The sequence below is a fragment of the Aphelocoma coerulescens genome, chromosome 2, assembly GCF_041296385.1.
Source record: "Aphelocoma coerulescens isolate FSJ_1873_10779 chromosome 2, UR_Acoe_1.0, whole genome shotgun sequence".
NCBI lineage: Eukaryota > Metazoa > Chordata > Aves > Passeriformes > Corvidae > Aphelocoma > Aphelocoma coerulescens.
In genome coordinates, this window is record NC_091015.1 from 168171634 (window position 1) to 168186960 (window position 15327).

Sequence of the window (15327 nt, forward strand, 5' to 3'; positions counted from 1 at the left end):
ATCCCCTCGCTCCCCTCCCGATCCCTGCGATCCCGCTGGCCAGGGAGGGACGATCCCAAATTTTTCCTGGCTGGATCCATGGGAAGCCCGGGACCCCCTCCCCTCCCCCCCCCCCCCCCCACAGTGCCCCCCCCGCCCCTCCCCCACGGCCGTGGCGCGGGTGGCTCTGCAGGGACTTTATTGGGGGGGAGGGGGTGGGGAGGGGTCCGGCCGCCCCCAGGGACCCCCCCCGGGCCGGGGTCACCCCACAAGGACACCGGGGGGGGCACGGGGGGGTCACGGGGGTCCAGGGAAGGTTCGGGAAGGTCCCGCGGGAGAATCCATCGGGAGCGGCCGCCTCAGATCCCTGCGGGGACAGCGGGGACACCGCGGGGGGGGCGCGGTCACCCCGAGCCCGGCACGGACACCCCGAGCCCGGCACGGACACCCCGAGCCCGGAACGGTCACCCCGAGCCCGGCACGGACACCCCGAACCCGGAATGGTCACCCCGAACCCGGAATGGTCACTGTAACCCCGGCACGGTCACCCCGAGCCCGGCACGGTCACCCCGAACCCGGCACGGACACCCCGAGCCCGGAATGGTCACCCCGAGCCCGGAATGGTCACTGTAACCCCGGCACGGACACCCCGAGCCCGGAACGGTCACCCCGAGCCCGGCACGGTCACCCCGAGCCCGGCACGGACACCCCGAGCCCGGCACGGACACCCCGAGCCCGGCACGGACACCCCGAGCCCGGCGCGGTCACCCCGAGCCCGGCAGTGTCACCCTAACCCCGGCAGTGTCACCTCGTGTCACCCCGAGCCCGGAACGGTCACCCCGAGCCCGGCAGTGTCACCCCGAGCCCGGCACGGTCACCCCGAGCCCGGCACGGTCACTGTAACCCCGGCACGGTCACCCCGAGCCCGGCAGTGTCACCCCGAACCCGGCACGGACACCCCGAGCCCGGCACGGTCACCCCGAACCCGGAACGGTCACCCCGAACCCGGAACGGTCACCCCGAGCCCGGCAGTGTCACCCCGAGCCCGGCACGGTCACCCCGAACCCGGAACGGTCACCCCGAGCCCGGCACGGTCACCCCGAACCCGGAACGGTCACCCCGAGCCCGGCAGTGTCACCCCGAGCCCGGAACGGTCACCCCGTGTCACCCCGAGCCTGTGTCACTCCCGATGTCCCCCGGTCCCTCCCAGTCCCTCCCAGTCCCTCCCAGTCCCTCCCAGTCCCTCCCAGTCCCCTCCCAGTCTCCCCCAGTCCCCTCCCAGTCCCTCCCAGTCCCCTCCCAGTCCCTCCTAATCTCCCCCAGTCCCCTCCCAGTCCCTCCCAGTCCCCCCAGTTCCCTCCCAGTCCCCCCAGTTCCCTCCCAATCCCCTCCCAGTTCCCTCCCAGTCCCTCCCAATCCCCTCCCAGTTCCCTCCCAGTCCCTCCCAGCTCCCCCCGGCCCCGCTGTCCCCTCGGTCACCCTGGGACGCCAGAGCCTCCTCGGAGTCCGGGTCGCGCTCCCCGCCTGGGGACGAGAACAGAGCGGGGCTGGGGCGGCACCGGAACGGGCCCGGCTGTGGGGCAGCCCCGGCTGTGGGGCAGCCCCGGGTATGGGGCACCCCCGGCTGTGGGGCACCCCCGGGTATGGGGCACCCCCGGCTATGGGGCACCCCCGGTTATGGGGCAGCCCCGGTTATGGGGCACCCCCGGCTATGGGGCAGCCCCGGTTATGGGGCACCCCCGGCTGTGGGGCAGCCCCGGCTGTGGGGCACCCCCGGTTATGGGGCACCCCCGGCTGTGGGATCGCCGGTTATGGGGCACCCCCGTTTATGGGGCAGCCCCGGCTATGGGGCACCCCCGCTATGGGGCACCCCCGGTTATGGGGCACCCCCGGCTGTGGGGCAGCCCCGGCTATGGGGCAGCCCCGGTTATGGGGCAGCCCCGGCTATGGGGCAGCCCCGGTTATGGGGCACCCCCGGCTGTGGGGCAGCCCCGGTTATGGGGCACCCCCGGCTGTGGGGCACCCCCGGCTGTGGGGCACCCCCCGCTATGGGGCAGCCCCGGTTATGGGCCACCCCCGGCTATGGGGCACCCCCGGCTATGGGGCAGCCCCGGTTATGGGGCACCCCCCGGCTGTGGGGCAGCCCCGGTTATGGGGCAGCCCCGGCTATGGGGCACCCCCGGCTGTGGGACACCCCCCGGCTATGGGGCACCCCCGGCTGTGGGGCAGCCCCGGGTATGGGGCACCCCCGGCTATGGGGCAGCCCCGGCTATGGGGCAGCCCCGGCTATGGGGCACCCCCGGCTATGGGGCACCCCCGGCTGTGGGACACCCCCCGGCTATGGGGCACCCCCGGCTGTGGGGCACCCCCGGCTGTGGGATCCCCGGTTATGGGGCACCCCCGGTTATGGGGCACCCCCGGCTGTGGGGCAGCCCCGGCTGTGGGGCACCCCCAGTTATGGGGCACCCCCGGCTGTGGGGCACCCCCGGTTATGGGGCACCCCCGGCTGTGGGGCACCCCCGGCTGTGGGGCACCCCTGGGCTGGGGCACCCCCGGCTATGGGGCACCCCTGGCTGTGGGGCACCCCCGGCTGTGGGGCAGCCCCGGGTATGGGGCACCCCCGGTTATGGGGCACCCCCGGCTGTGGGATCCCCGGTTATGGGGCACCCCCGGTTATGGGGCAGCCCCGGCTGTGGGATCCCCGGTTATGGGGCACCCCCGGTTATGGGGCAGCCCCGGCTGTGGGGCACCCCCGGCTGTGGGGCACCCCCGGTTATGGGGCAGCCCCGGCTATGGGGCGCCCCCCTTTAGTGGGACCCCCGGTTATGGGGCACCTCCCAATAATGGCACCCCCGGTTATGGGGCGCCCCCAATTTATGGGGCACCCCCTTTAATGGGACCCTCGGTTATGGGGCACCCCCGTTTATGGGGCACCCCCAGGACAGTCGCCCCCGGGGGGCTCCGGGTGCCCCAAAGTTCGGGGGGCAGCGGGGTCTGGGGGCTTTGGGGACAGCCAGGGACACGCAGGGGTGGGGTCTGGGGGGTCTGGGGGCTTTGGGGACCCCCGGGGTTGGGGTCTGGGGGCGTTGGGGCCCCCCCGGGGGTCTCACCCTCCTCGGACTCGCTGGACTGAGAGGGAACCTCCGGGATGGGACCTGGGGGGGGGAGGGGGGGGACAGTGAGGGGACCCGGGGGGGACACGGGGGGGACACGGGGGGGACCCCAACCCAGCCCCCAGAGACCCCCCTCAGGGACCCCTCCCCAGCACCCACCGCCCCGGGACCCCCCAGATTCACCCTGAGACCCCTCCCCAGCACCCAGAGACCCCTCCCCAGCACCCAGAGCTCCCCAACACCCACCGCTCCCAGAGACCCCGACCCAGCACTCAGAGACCCCCTCAGGGACCCTTCCCCAGCACCTTGGGGACCCCCAGCACCCAGCGCCCCCTCCCCAGCACCCAGAGACCCCTCCCCAGCACCCACCGCTCCCAGAGACCCCTCCCCAGCACCCAGAGACCCCTCCCCAGCACCCACCGCTCCCAGAGACCCCTCCTCAGCACCCAGAGACCCCTTCAGAGACCCCTCCCCACCCCCCAGCGCCCCCTCCCCAGCACCCAGAGACCCCTTCAGGGACCCCTCCCCAGCACCCAGGGCCCCCTCCCCAGCACCCAGAGCCCCCCAGCACCCACCGCTCCCAGAGACCCCTCCCCAGCACCCAGAGACCCCTTCAGGGACCCCTCCTCAGCACCGTGAGACCCCTCCCCAGCACCCAGAGACCCCTTCAGGGACCCCTCCCCAGCCCCCAGCGCCCCCTCCCCAGCACCCAGAGACCCCTTCAGGGACCCCTCCCCAGCCCCCAGCGCCCCCCCAGCACCCTGGGGACCCCTCCCCAGCACCTTGGTGGCCCCCCCGCAGGGGGTGGGCGCTGACGGAGCCGCTCTCGGGGTCGGAGTCGCCCCCCGGGGAGGGGTCCCGAGGCTCCGTGGCCAGCGGGGAGCCCGGAAAGGCCACTGACGTCACACCTGGGGACAGCGGGGGGGTCACGGGGCGGCCCCGCCGGGCGGGGGGCACGGAGACCCCCGGGGGGGAGGGATGGGGGGGGCCCGGTGCCCGTTTCGGGGTCCCCGCGCCCATTTTGGGGGTCCCCCTCCCCATTTTCGGGGTTCCTGTGCCCATTTCGGGGGTCCCCCTCCCCATTTTTGGGGTCCCCGTGCCCATTTTTCGGGTCCCTCTCCCCATTTCGGGGGTCCCTCTCCCCATTTTTGGGGTCCCCGTCCCCATTTTCAGGGTCCCGTCCCCATTTTGGGGGTCCCCGTGCCCCTTTTCGGGGGTCCCCGTGCCCATTTTTCGGGTCCCCGTGCCCATTTTTCGGGTCCCTCTCCCCCTTTCTGGGGTCCCCGTCCCCATTTTCAGGGTCCCGTCCCCATTTTTGGGGTCCCCGTGCCCATTTCGGGGGTCCCCGTGCCTATTTCGGGGTTCCTGTGCCCATTTCAGAGGTCCCCGTCCCCATTTCGGGGGTCCCCGTCCCTATTTTTGGGGTCCCTCTCCCCATTTTTGGGGTCTCTCTCCCCATTTTTGGGGTCCCTGTCTCCATTTTTTCGGCTCCCCGTGCCCATTTTTCGGGTCCCTCTCCCCATTTCGGGGGTCCCCGTCCCCATTTTCAGGGTCTCGTCCCCATTTCGGGGGTCCCCATGCCCATTTTTGGGGTCCCCGTGCCCATTTTGGGGGTCCCCGTCCCCATTTTCGGGGTCCCTCTCCCCATTTTCGGGGGTCCTGTGCCCATTTTCGGGGTCCCTGTCCCCGTTTTGAGATCCCCGTCCCCATTTTCAGGGTCCCGTCCCCATTTTCGGGGTCCTCGTCCCCATTTTCAGGGTCCCGTGCCCATTTTTGGGGTCCCCGTCCCCATTTTTTGGGTCCCCGTCCCCATTTTCGGGGTCCCCGTGCCCATTTTCGGGGGTCCCCGTCCCCATTTTCGGGGTCCCTCTCCCCCTTTTTGGGGTCCCCGTCCCCATTTTCAGGGTCCCGTCCCCATTTCAGGGGTCCCCGTGCCCATTTCAGGGGTCCCCGTCCCCATTTTTGGGTCCCCGTGCCCATTTTCGGGGTCCCCGTGCCCATTTCAGGGGTCCCCGTGCCTATTTCGGGGTTCCTGTGCCCATTTCAGGGGTCCCCGTCCCCATTTCGGGGGTCCCCGTCCCCATTTTTGGGTCCCCGTGCCCATTTTCGGGGTCCCCGTGCCCATTTTCGGGGGTCCCCGTCCCCATTTTCGGGGTCCCTCTCCCCCTTTTTGGGGTCCCCGTCCCCATTTTCGGGGTCCCTCTCCCCCTTTTTGGGGTCCCCGTCCCCATTTTCAGGGTCCCGTCCCCATTTTTGGGGTCCTCGTGCCCATTTTCCGGATCCCCGTGCCCATTTTTGGGGTCCCTCTCCCCATTTTGGGGGTCCCCGTGCCCATTTCGGGGGTCCCCGTGCCCATTTTTCGGGTCCCCGTGCCCATTTTTGGGGTCCCGGTCCCCGTTTTGGGGTCCCCGTGCCCATTTTGGGGGTCCCCCTCCCCATTGTCGGGGTTCCTGTGCCTATTTCGGGGTTCCCCGTCCCCATTTTCGGGGTCCCCGTCCCCATTTTCAGGGTCCCGTGCCCATTTTTGGGGTCCCCGTCCCCATTTTTTGGGTCCCCGTGCCCATTTTCGGGGTCCCCGTGCCCATTTTCGGGGTCCCTCTCCCCCTTTTTGGGGTCCCCGTCCCCATTTTGGGGGTCCCCGTCCCCATTTCGGGGGTCCCTCTCCCCATTTTGGGGGTCCTCGTCCCCATTTTCGGGGTCCCTCTCCCCATTTTTGGGGTCCCCGTCCCCATTTTCAGGGTCCCGTCCCCATTTCGGGGGTCCCCGTGCCCCTTTTCGGGGGTCCCCGTGCCCATTTTTCGGGTCCCTCTCGCCATTTTGGGGGTCCCCGTCCCCATTTTCAGGGTCCCGTCCCCATTTTTGGGGTCCCCGTGCCCATTTTTGGGGTCCCCGTGCCCATTTCGGGGTTCCTGTGCCCATTTCAGAGGTCCCCCTCCCCATTTTTGGGGTCCCCGTCCCCATTTTCGGGGTCCCTCTCCCCATTTCGGGGGTCTCCGTCCCCATTTTCAGGGTCCCGTCCCCATTTTTGGGGTCCCCGTGCCCATTTCGGGGGTCCCCGTCCCCATTTTCGGGGTCCCGTCCCCATTTTTGGGGTCCCGTGCCCATTTCAGGGGTCCCCGTGCCCATTTCAGGGGTCCCTGTGCCTATTTCGGGGTTCCTGTGCCCATTTCAGGGGTCCCCGTCCCCATTTTTTGGGTCCCCGTGCCCATTTTGGGGGTCCTCGTCCCCATTTTCGGGGTCCCTCTCCCCATTTTTGGGGTCCCTCTCCCCCTTTTCGGGGTCCCGTCCCCATTTTCAGGGTCCCGTCCCCATTTCAGGGGTCCCGTGCCCATTTCGGGGGTCCCCGTGCCTATTTCGGGGTTCCCATGCCCATTTCAGGGGTCCCCGTCCCCATTTCGGGGGTCCCCGTCCCCATTTTTGGGTCCCCGTGCCCATTTTTCGGGTCCCTCTCCCCATTTCGGGGGTCCCCGTCCCCATTTTCAGGGTCCCGTCCCCATTTTTGGGGTCCCCGTGCCCATTTTTGGGGTCCCCGTGCCCATTTCGGGGTTCCTGTGCCCATTTCAGAGGTCCCCGTCCCCATTTTTGGGGTCCCCGTCCCCATTTTCGGGGTCCCTCTCCCCATTTCGGGGGTCCCTGTCCCCATTTTCAGGGTCCCGTCCCCATTTTTGGGGTCCCCGTGCCCATTTCGGGGGTCCCCGTCCCCATTTTCGGGGTCCCGTCCCCATTTTTGGGGTCCCCGTCCCCATTTTCGGGGTCCCGTCCCCATTTTTGGGGTCCCGTCCCCATTTTCGGGGGTCCCCGTGCCCATTTTCGGGGTCCCCGTGCCCCCTACCTTTACCCAGGTGCTGCGCCGAGGTGCTGAGATCACCTGGGGGGGGGCACGGGGGGGGTCAGGAGGATTTGGGGGGAGGGGTGGGAACCCCCGGGGGGGGGAGGGGGGGGTCCGAGGGATTTTGGGGGTCCCCCGGGGTGAAGGGGGGGTCCCGCCGCCCCTCCCCTCCCCCACTCACTCTCTCCCGACGCCTCCAGCTTGGCGGGGCCGGCGGGCTCTGGGAGGGGGCACAGGGGGGGAAGCGTCACCCGCGGTGTCCCCAAAATCCCCCCCAAGACCCCCCCCCCCCCCCCAAAATCCTCCCCCACCCACCCCAAATCCGGGCGGGGGTCCCGAGAGGGGGGTGGGGGTCCCCACCCTACCTGGGGTCTGTCCGTCCGCCGAGAGCGCCACGTCCGGGGGGCCCGAGGGCTCTGCGGGGACATCGGGGGGGACACGGGGGTCCCTTGGGCTGGGGGGACCCCTCCCCAGCGCCCTGAGACCCCTCCCCAGCTCCCTGAGACCCCTCCCCAGCACCGAGAGACCCCAACCCAGCGCCCTGAGACCTCTCCCCAGCGCCCTGAGACCCCTCCCCAGCGCCCTGAGACCCCTCCCCAGCGCCGAGAGACCCCTCCCCAGCGCCTTGGGGACCCCTCCCCAGCGCCCAGAGACCCCTCCCCGGCACCGAGAGACCGCATCAGGGACCCCTCCCCAGCGCCCTGAGACCCCTCCCCAGCGCCGAGAGACCCCTCCCCGGCACCGAGAGACCCCATCAGGGACCCCTCCCCAGCACCGAGAGACCCCTCCCCAGCGCCTTGGGGACCCCTCCCCAGCACCCTGAGACCCCTCCCCAGCGCCCTGAGACCCCTCCCCAGCACCGAGAGACTCCATCAGGGACCCCTCCCCAGCGCCCTGAGACCCCTCCCCAGCACCGAGAGACCCCTCCCCGGCACCGAGAGACCCCTCCCCGGCACCGAGAGACCCCCTCAGAGACCCCTCCCCAGCACCGAGAGACCCCTCCCCAGCGCCGAGAGACCCCTCCCCGGCACCGAGAGACCCCCTCAGAGACCCCTCCCCAGCACCCTGAGACCCCCTCAGGGACCCCTCCCCAGCACCCTGAGACCCCTCCCCAGCACCGAGAGACCCCCTCAGGGACCCCTCCCCAGCACCCTGAGACCCCTCCCCAGCACCGAGAGACCCCCTCAGGGACCCCTCTCCAGCACCGAGAGACCCCTCCCCAGCACCCAGAGACCCCTCCCCAGCGCCCTGAGACCCCTCCCCGGCACCCAGAGACCCCTCCCCAGCACCCTTGGGACCCCTCCCCAGCACCCAGAGACGCCCTCAGGGACCCCTCCCCGGCACCCAGAGCCCCGGCACACCCCCCAGCCCCCAGAGACCCCTCCCCAGCACCCAGAGACCCCCTCAGGGACCCCCTCCCCAGCACCCACCGCCCTGGGACCCGCCCAGCCCCCAGAGCCCCCTCCCCAGCACCCTGGGGACCCCTCCCCAGCCCCTCGGTTCCCCCCCCCGCAGGGGGTGGGCTCTGACGGAGCCGCTTGCGGGGTCCCCTGGGCTCTGGGGACCCCCGCCCCCCCCCCCCCCAAATCGCCCCCCCACCCCTCCCGCGCGCCCCCTCCCCTCCCCCCTCCTCACCATCGGCCGTCACGGTGGCCACGACCAGGAGGGCGACCATGGCCAGCGCCGGGAGCCTGCGGGGCCACCCCGAGCTTGGGGACACCCCGCGTCCCCAAAACGCCGCTCCCTGAGCCCCTCCCCCCCCCCCAGACCCTTCCTGGGGACCCCCGAACCCCCCAAAAACCCCGCACGGCTCCTGGGACCCCCAGAGAGTCCCCTCCCCCCCCAGGACCCCGTGTTGAGACCCGCGCGTCCCCTCCGTCCCCCCTTTGTCCCCCGGGGGTCCCTTTTGTCCCCCCTTTGTCCCCCGGGGGTCCCCTCCGGCCCCTCCATCCCCTCTGTCCCCCCTCTGTCCCCGCTGTCCCCCGGGGGTCCCCTTTGTCCCCTCTGTCCCCCCTTTGTCCCCCCGGCTCCCCCTCTGTCCCCGGCTCCCTTCCGTCCTCTCTGTCCCCCCTCTGTCCCCTCTCCGTCCCCTCCATCCCCTCTTTATCCCCCCTCTGTCCCCTCCGTCCCCGTGTCCCCATTGCGCCCCTGTCCCCGGTAACCCGGGGGTCCCCTCTGTCCCCCCTCTGTCCCCTCTCTGTCCCCTCTCTGTCCCCTCCATCCCCTCCGTTCCCCCCTCCGTTCCCCCCTCTCTCCCCTCTGGCCCCCGGGGGTCCCCTCTCTGTCCCGCTGTCCCCTTTGTCCCTCGGGGGTCCCCTCCGTCCCCTCCACCCCTCTGTCCCCGCTGCCCCCCTCTGTCCCCTCCGTCCCCTCCATCCCCTCTGTCCCCCCTGTCCCCTCTGTCCCCCCTGTCCCCCCATCCCCTCCATCCCCTCCATCCCCTCCATCCCCTCCATCCCCTCCGTCCCCTCCGTCCCCTCCATCCCCTCTGTCCCCCCTGTCCCCTCTGTCCCCCCTGTCCCCCCATCCCCTCCGTCCCCTCCATCCCCCCATCCCCTCCGTACCCCCGGTCCCCGCTGTCCCCTCCATCCCCTCCATCCCCTCCGTCCCCTCCATCCCCTCCATCCCCCCTGTCCCCTCCATCCCCTCCATCCCCCCCATCCCCTCCGTCCCCTCCATCCCCTCCATCCCCCCCATCCCCTCCATCCCCCCCATCCCCCCCATCCCCTCCATCCCCTCCATCCCCCCCATCCCCCCCATCCCCTCCATCCCCTCCATCCCCTCCATCCCCTCCATCCCCTCCGTCCCCTCCATCCCCTCCATCCCCTCCGTCCCCTCCATCCCCTCCGTCCCCTCCGTCCCCTCCGTCCCCGCGGTCGCCGCTCACCCCCGGCACTCGCCCATCGCTGCTCGGGGCCGGCGCTGCGGGGCCGCGGGGCCGCCCGGGGCCGTTATAGCGGCGAGGGCCGGGGAGGGGCCGGTGGCGCGGGGCCAGCCAATCCCGGCCCGGCCCGGCCCAGTCCCGGCCCAGCCCCGGCCCCGTGCCGGCCACCGGGACCGGCACCGAACCGGGACCGCAGCGGAACCGGACCGGCACCGCACCGGGACTGCAGCGGGACCGGACCGGGACCGCACCGGGACCGCAGCGGGACTGCAGCGGGACTGCAGCGGAACCGGACCGGGACTGCAGCGGAACCGGGCCGGGACCGCACCGGGACTGCACCGGGACTGCAGCGGGACTGCAGCGGAACCGGGCCGGGACTGCAGCGGGACCGCACCGGGACCGAACCGGGACTGCAGCGGGACCGCACCGGGACTGCAGCGGAACCGGACCGGGACTGCAGCGGAACCGCACCGGGACTGCAGCGGGACTGCAGCGGAACCGGACCGGCACCGCAGCGGGACTGCAGCGGGACTGCAGCGGAACTGGACCGGGACTGCAGCGGGACCGCACCGGGACCGAACCGGGACTGCAGCGGGACCGCACCGGGACTGCAGCGGAACCGGACCGGGACTGCAGCGGAACCGCACCGGGACCGCACCGGGACTGCAGCGGGACTGCAGCGGGACCGCACGGGGACCGCAGCGGAACCGGACCGGTACCGAACCGGGACCACAGCGGAACCGGACCGGCACCGAACCGGGACTGCAGCGGGACTGCAGCGGGACCGCACCGGGACCGCACCGGGACTGTAGCGGGACCGCACCGGAACCGGACCGGAACCGGATCGGGACTGCACCGGGACTGCAGCGGAACTGAACCGGGACCGCAGCGGAACCGGACCGGAACCGCAGCGGGACTGCAGCGGAACCGGACCGGCACCGCAGCGGGACTGCGGGCCCCGCACCGGGGTCGCCTGAGGCACCGGGACCGCAACCAGCAGCGGGTACCGGCACTGCGGGCATCGGAACCGGGCCGGGACCGCACCGGGACTGCCCCGAGAACCTCCCGGGCAGCAGCAGCACCGGGAACGGCACCGGGAACCGGCACCGGCACTGCGGCACCGGGACTGCACCCGGGAACGGTACCGGGAACTGAGAACGGCACCGGGAACCGGCACCGGGACTGCACCCGGCACCGGGAACGGTACCGGGAGCTGAGAACGGCACCGGGAACGGCACCAGGAACCGGCACCGGGAACTGAGAACGGCACCAGGAACCGGCACCGGGAACTGAGAACGGCACCGGGAACCGGCACCGGGCACCGGGAACGGCGCCGGGAACCGGGAACGGCTCCGGCCCCGCCCCGCCCGAGCCGCGCTGGGAGCCCGGACGGGCCCGGGACCCCCAAACCGGGGACCCCCAAACCGAGACCCCAAACCGAGACCCCAAACCGAGACCCCAAACCGGGGACCCCCAAACCGAGACCCCAAACCGGGACCCCAAACCGGGACCCTCAAACCGGGGACCCCAAACCGGGGACCCCAAACCGAGACCCCCAAACCGAGACCCCAAACCGGGACCCCAAACCGGGGACCCCAAACCGAGACCCCCAAACCGAGACCCCAAACCGGGGACCCCAAACCGGGGACCCCAAACCGAGACCCCCAAACCGAGACCCCAAACCGGGACCCCAAACCGGGGACCCCAAACCGGGACCCCAAACCGGGACCCCAAACCGGGGACCCCAAACCGAGACCCCCAAACCGGGGACCCCAAACCGAGACCCCCAAACCGAGACCCCAAACCGGGACCCCAAACCGGGGACCCCAAACCGGGACCCCAAACCGGGACCCCAAACCGGGGACCCCAAACCGAGACCCCCAAACCGGGGACCCCAAACCGAGACCCCCAAACCGAGACCCCAAACCGGGACCCCAAACCGGGACCCCAAACCGAGACCCCAAACCGGGGACCCCAAACCGAGACCCCCAAACCGAGACCCCAAACCGGGACCCCAAACCGGGACCCCAAACCGAGACCACAAACCGGGACCCCAAACCGGGACCCCAAACCGGGACCCCAAACCGGGACCCCCAAACCGGGACCCCAAACCGGGACCCCAAACCGGGACCCCCAAACCGAGACCCCCAAACCGAGACCCCAAACCGGGACCCCAAACCGGGACCCCCAAACCGAGACCCCAAACCGGGACCCCAAACCGGGACCCTCAAACCGGGGACCCCAAACCGGGGACCCCAAACCGAGACCCCAAACCGGGGACTCCCAAACCGAGACCCCAAACCGGGAACCCCCAAACCGGGACCCCAAACCGGGGACCCCCAAACCGGGACTCCAAACCGGGACCCCAAACCGGGACCCCCAAACCGAGACCCCAAACCGGGGACCCCAAACCGGGGACCCCAAACCGAGACCCCAAACCGAGACCCCAAACCGGGACCCCAAACCGAGACCCCAAACCGGGACCCCAAACCGGGGACCCCAAACCGAGACCCCAAACCGGGACCCCAAACCGGGGACCCCAAACCGAGACCCCAAACCGGGGACCCCCAAACCGGGACCCCAAACCGAGACCCCAAACCGAGACCCCAAACCGGGGACCCCCAAACCGGGACCCCAAACCGAGACCCCAAACCGGGACCCCCAAACCGGGACCCCAAACCGAGACCCCAAACCGGGACCCCCAAACCGGGACCCCCAACTGGCGGAGCCGGTTCTGTCCCGGTGCCACTTTGGGGGGACCCCAGACCCAGAGACACAACGGGGACCCCCCAGCCCCATTTTGGGGGACCCCCAGACCCAAAGACCCAACGGGGACCCCCCAGTGCCACTTTTGGGGGACCCCAGACCCAAAGACCCAACGGGGACCCCCCAATGCCACATTTGGGGACCCCAGACCCAAAGACCCAACGGGGACCCCCCCAGTGCCACTTTTGGGGGACCCCAGACCCAAAGACCCAACGGGGACCCCCAGACCCAACGGGGACCCCCCCAGTGCCACTTTTGGGGGACCCCAGACCCAAAGACCCAACGGGGACCCCCCAATGCCACTTTTGGGGACCCCAGACACAACGGGGACCCCCAAACCCAGACCCCCAGACCCATTTTGGGGGCACCCCCAGCCCCATTTTGGGGACCCCAAAGCCCTGACCGGGACCCCAGCCCCACTTTGGGGGACCCCAAACCCGGTTCAGACCCTCCCTCACGCCTCGGTGCGGTTTTGGGGGTCCCGGGTGCGGATTTGGGGTTCCAGGTGCGGATTTGGGGGTCCCGGGTGCGGATTTAGGATTTCCAGGTGCGGATTTGGGGTTCCGGGTGCGGATTTGGGGTTCCAGGTGCGGATTTGGGGTTTCCAGGTGTGGATTTGGGGTTCCGGGTGTGGATTTGGGGGTCCCGGGTGCGGATTTGGGGTCCCAGGTGCGGATTTGGGGTCCCGGGTGTGAATTTGGGGTCCCAGGTGTGGATTTGGGGGTCCCGGTGCGGATTTGGGGTTTCCAGGTGTGAATTTGAGGTTTCCAGGTGAGGATTTGGGGTCTCCAGGTGCGGATTTGGGGTCCCAGGTGCGGATTTGGGGTCCCAGGTGCGCATTTAGGATTTCCAGGTGTGAATTTGGGGGTCCCGGTGTGAATTTGGGGTCCCGGGTGCGGATTTAGGATTTCCAGGTGCGGATTTGGGGTCCCAGGTGCGGATTTGGGGTCCCGGGTGCGGATTTAGGATTTCCAGGTGCGGATTTGGGGTTCCCAGGTGCGGATTTGGGGTCCCGGGTGCGGATTTGGGGTCTCCAGGTGCGGATTTGGGGTCCCGGGTGTGCATTTAGGATTTCCAGGCGCGGATTTGGGGTCCCGGATGCGGATTTGGGGTCCCGGGTGTGGATTTGGGGTCTCCAGGTGCGGATTTGGGGTCTCCAGGTGCGGATTTGGGGTCCCGGGTGCGGATTTGGGGTCTCCAGGTGAGGATTTGGGGTTTCCCGGTGTGGATTTGAAGGTCCTTGGTGTGAATTTGGGGTTTCCAGGTGCGGATTTGGGGTCCCGGGTGTGAATTTGGGGTCCCAGCTGCGGATTTGGGGTTTCCAGACGAGCATTTAGGATTTCCAGGTGTGAATTTGGGGTCCCAGGTGTGGATTTGGGGGTCCCGGTGCGGATTTGGGGTTTCCAGGTGCGCATTTGGGGTTCCCAGGTGCGGATTTGGGGTTCCCAGGTGCGGATTTGGGGGTCCCGGTGCTCATTTGGGATTTCCAGGTGCGGATTTGGGGTGCCGGGTGCGGATTTGGGGTTCCGGGTGCGGATTTAGGATTTCCAGGTGTGAATTTGGGGGTCCCGGTGTGAATTTGGGGTCCCGGGTGCGGATTTGGGGTTTCCAGGTGCGCATTTAGGATTTCCAGGTGCGGATTTGGGGTCCCGGTGCTCATTTGGGATTTCCAGGTGCGGATTTGGGGTCCCGCTGTGAATTCCTTGTCTCCGGGAGTGCCCATCCCCCCTCCCCCCCCCGGTATCCAGGACCCCCTTCCCGGGCCCCCGACCCCCGAGCGGCCCCGGGGGGGGTCCCGGGGGGGTCCCGGGGGGGGTCCCGGGGGGGTCCCGGTGGGGCACAAGGGTCCCTTTGATGCCATCAAAGCCCCTTTGTCCCCTTCGGCCCCTCCGCGTTTGGGGCGGGCGCGGGGGGCTCGGGTTGCAGGGTGGGGGAGGGGCCGGGGGTCCCATCGGGGCTGCGAGAGGGGGGAGGGGAGGTCTCGGCCCCAAATCCCAGCCGGGGGTCAGGGGAGACCCCAAATCCCATCAGGGGTCAGGGGAGACCCCAAATCCCATCCGGGGGTCAGGGGAGACCCCAAATCCCAGCGTGGGGTCAGGGGAGACCCCAAATCCTATCCAGGGTCAGGGGAGACCCCAAATCCCAACCTGGGACAGGGGAGACCCCAAATCCCAGCGCAGGGTCAGGGGAGACCCCAAATCCCATCCGGGGGTCAGGGGAGACCCCAAATCCCAGCGTGGGGTCAGGGGAGACCCCAAATCCCAGCCGGGGGTCAGGGGAGACCCCAAATCCCAGCGCAGGGTCAGGGGAGACCCCAAATCCCAGCCGGGGGTCAGGGGAGACCCCAAATCCCAGCGCGGGGTCAGGGGAGACCCCAAATCCCAGCGTGGGGTCAGGGGAGACCCCAAATCCCAGCCCGGGGGTCAGGGGAGACCCCAAATCCCAACCTGGGGTCGGGGGAGACCCCAAATCCCAACCCGGGGTCGGGGGAGACCCCAAATCCCAACCTGGGACAGGGGAGACCCCAAATCCCAGCCCGGGGTCGGGGGAGACCCCAAATCCCAGCCGGGGTCACTGGAGACCCCAAATCCCAGCCCGGGGTCAGGGGAGACCCCAAATCCCAGCCGGGGTCAGGGGAGACCCCAAATCCCATCCGGGGTCAGGGGAGACCCCAAATCCCAGCCGGGGTCAGGGGAGACCCCAAATTCCTGCGTGGGGTCAGGGGAGACCCCAAATCCCAGCCCAGGGTCAGGGGA

The 15327-nt window shown here is 70.1% G+C and overlaps 1 long non-coding RNA gene across 1 annotated transcript; it reads right to left on the minus strand.

Moving 5' to 3' along the window:
• Nucleotides 1-210: 210 nt before the first annotated feature.
• LOC138105540 (uncharacterized) lies at nucleotides 211-3991 on the minus strand. Its single transcript, XR_011148516.1, has 4 exons — nucleotides 3875-3991; nucleotides 3090-3134; nucleotides 1459-1503; nucleotides 211-346 (listed from the first exon to the last, which is right to left on the minus strand). It is a non-coding gene; the product is annotated as an uncharacterized lncRNA (long non-coding RNA).
• Between the last annotated feature and the right edge of the window lie 11336 nt (nucleotides 3992-15327).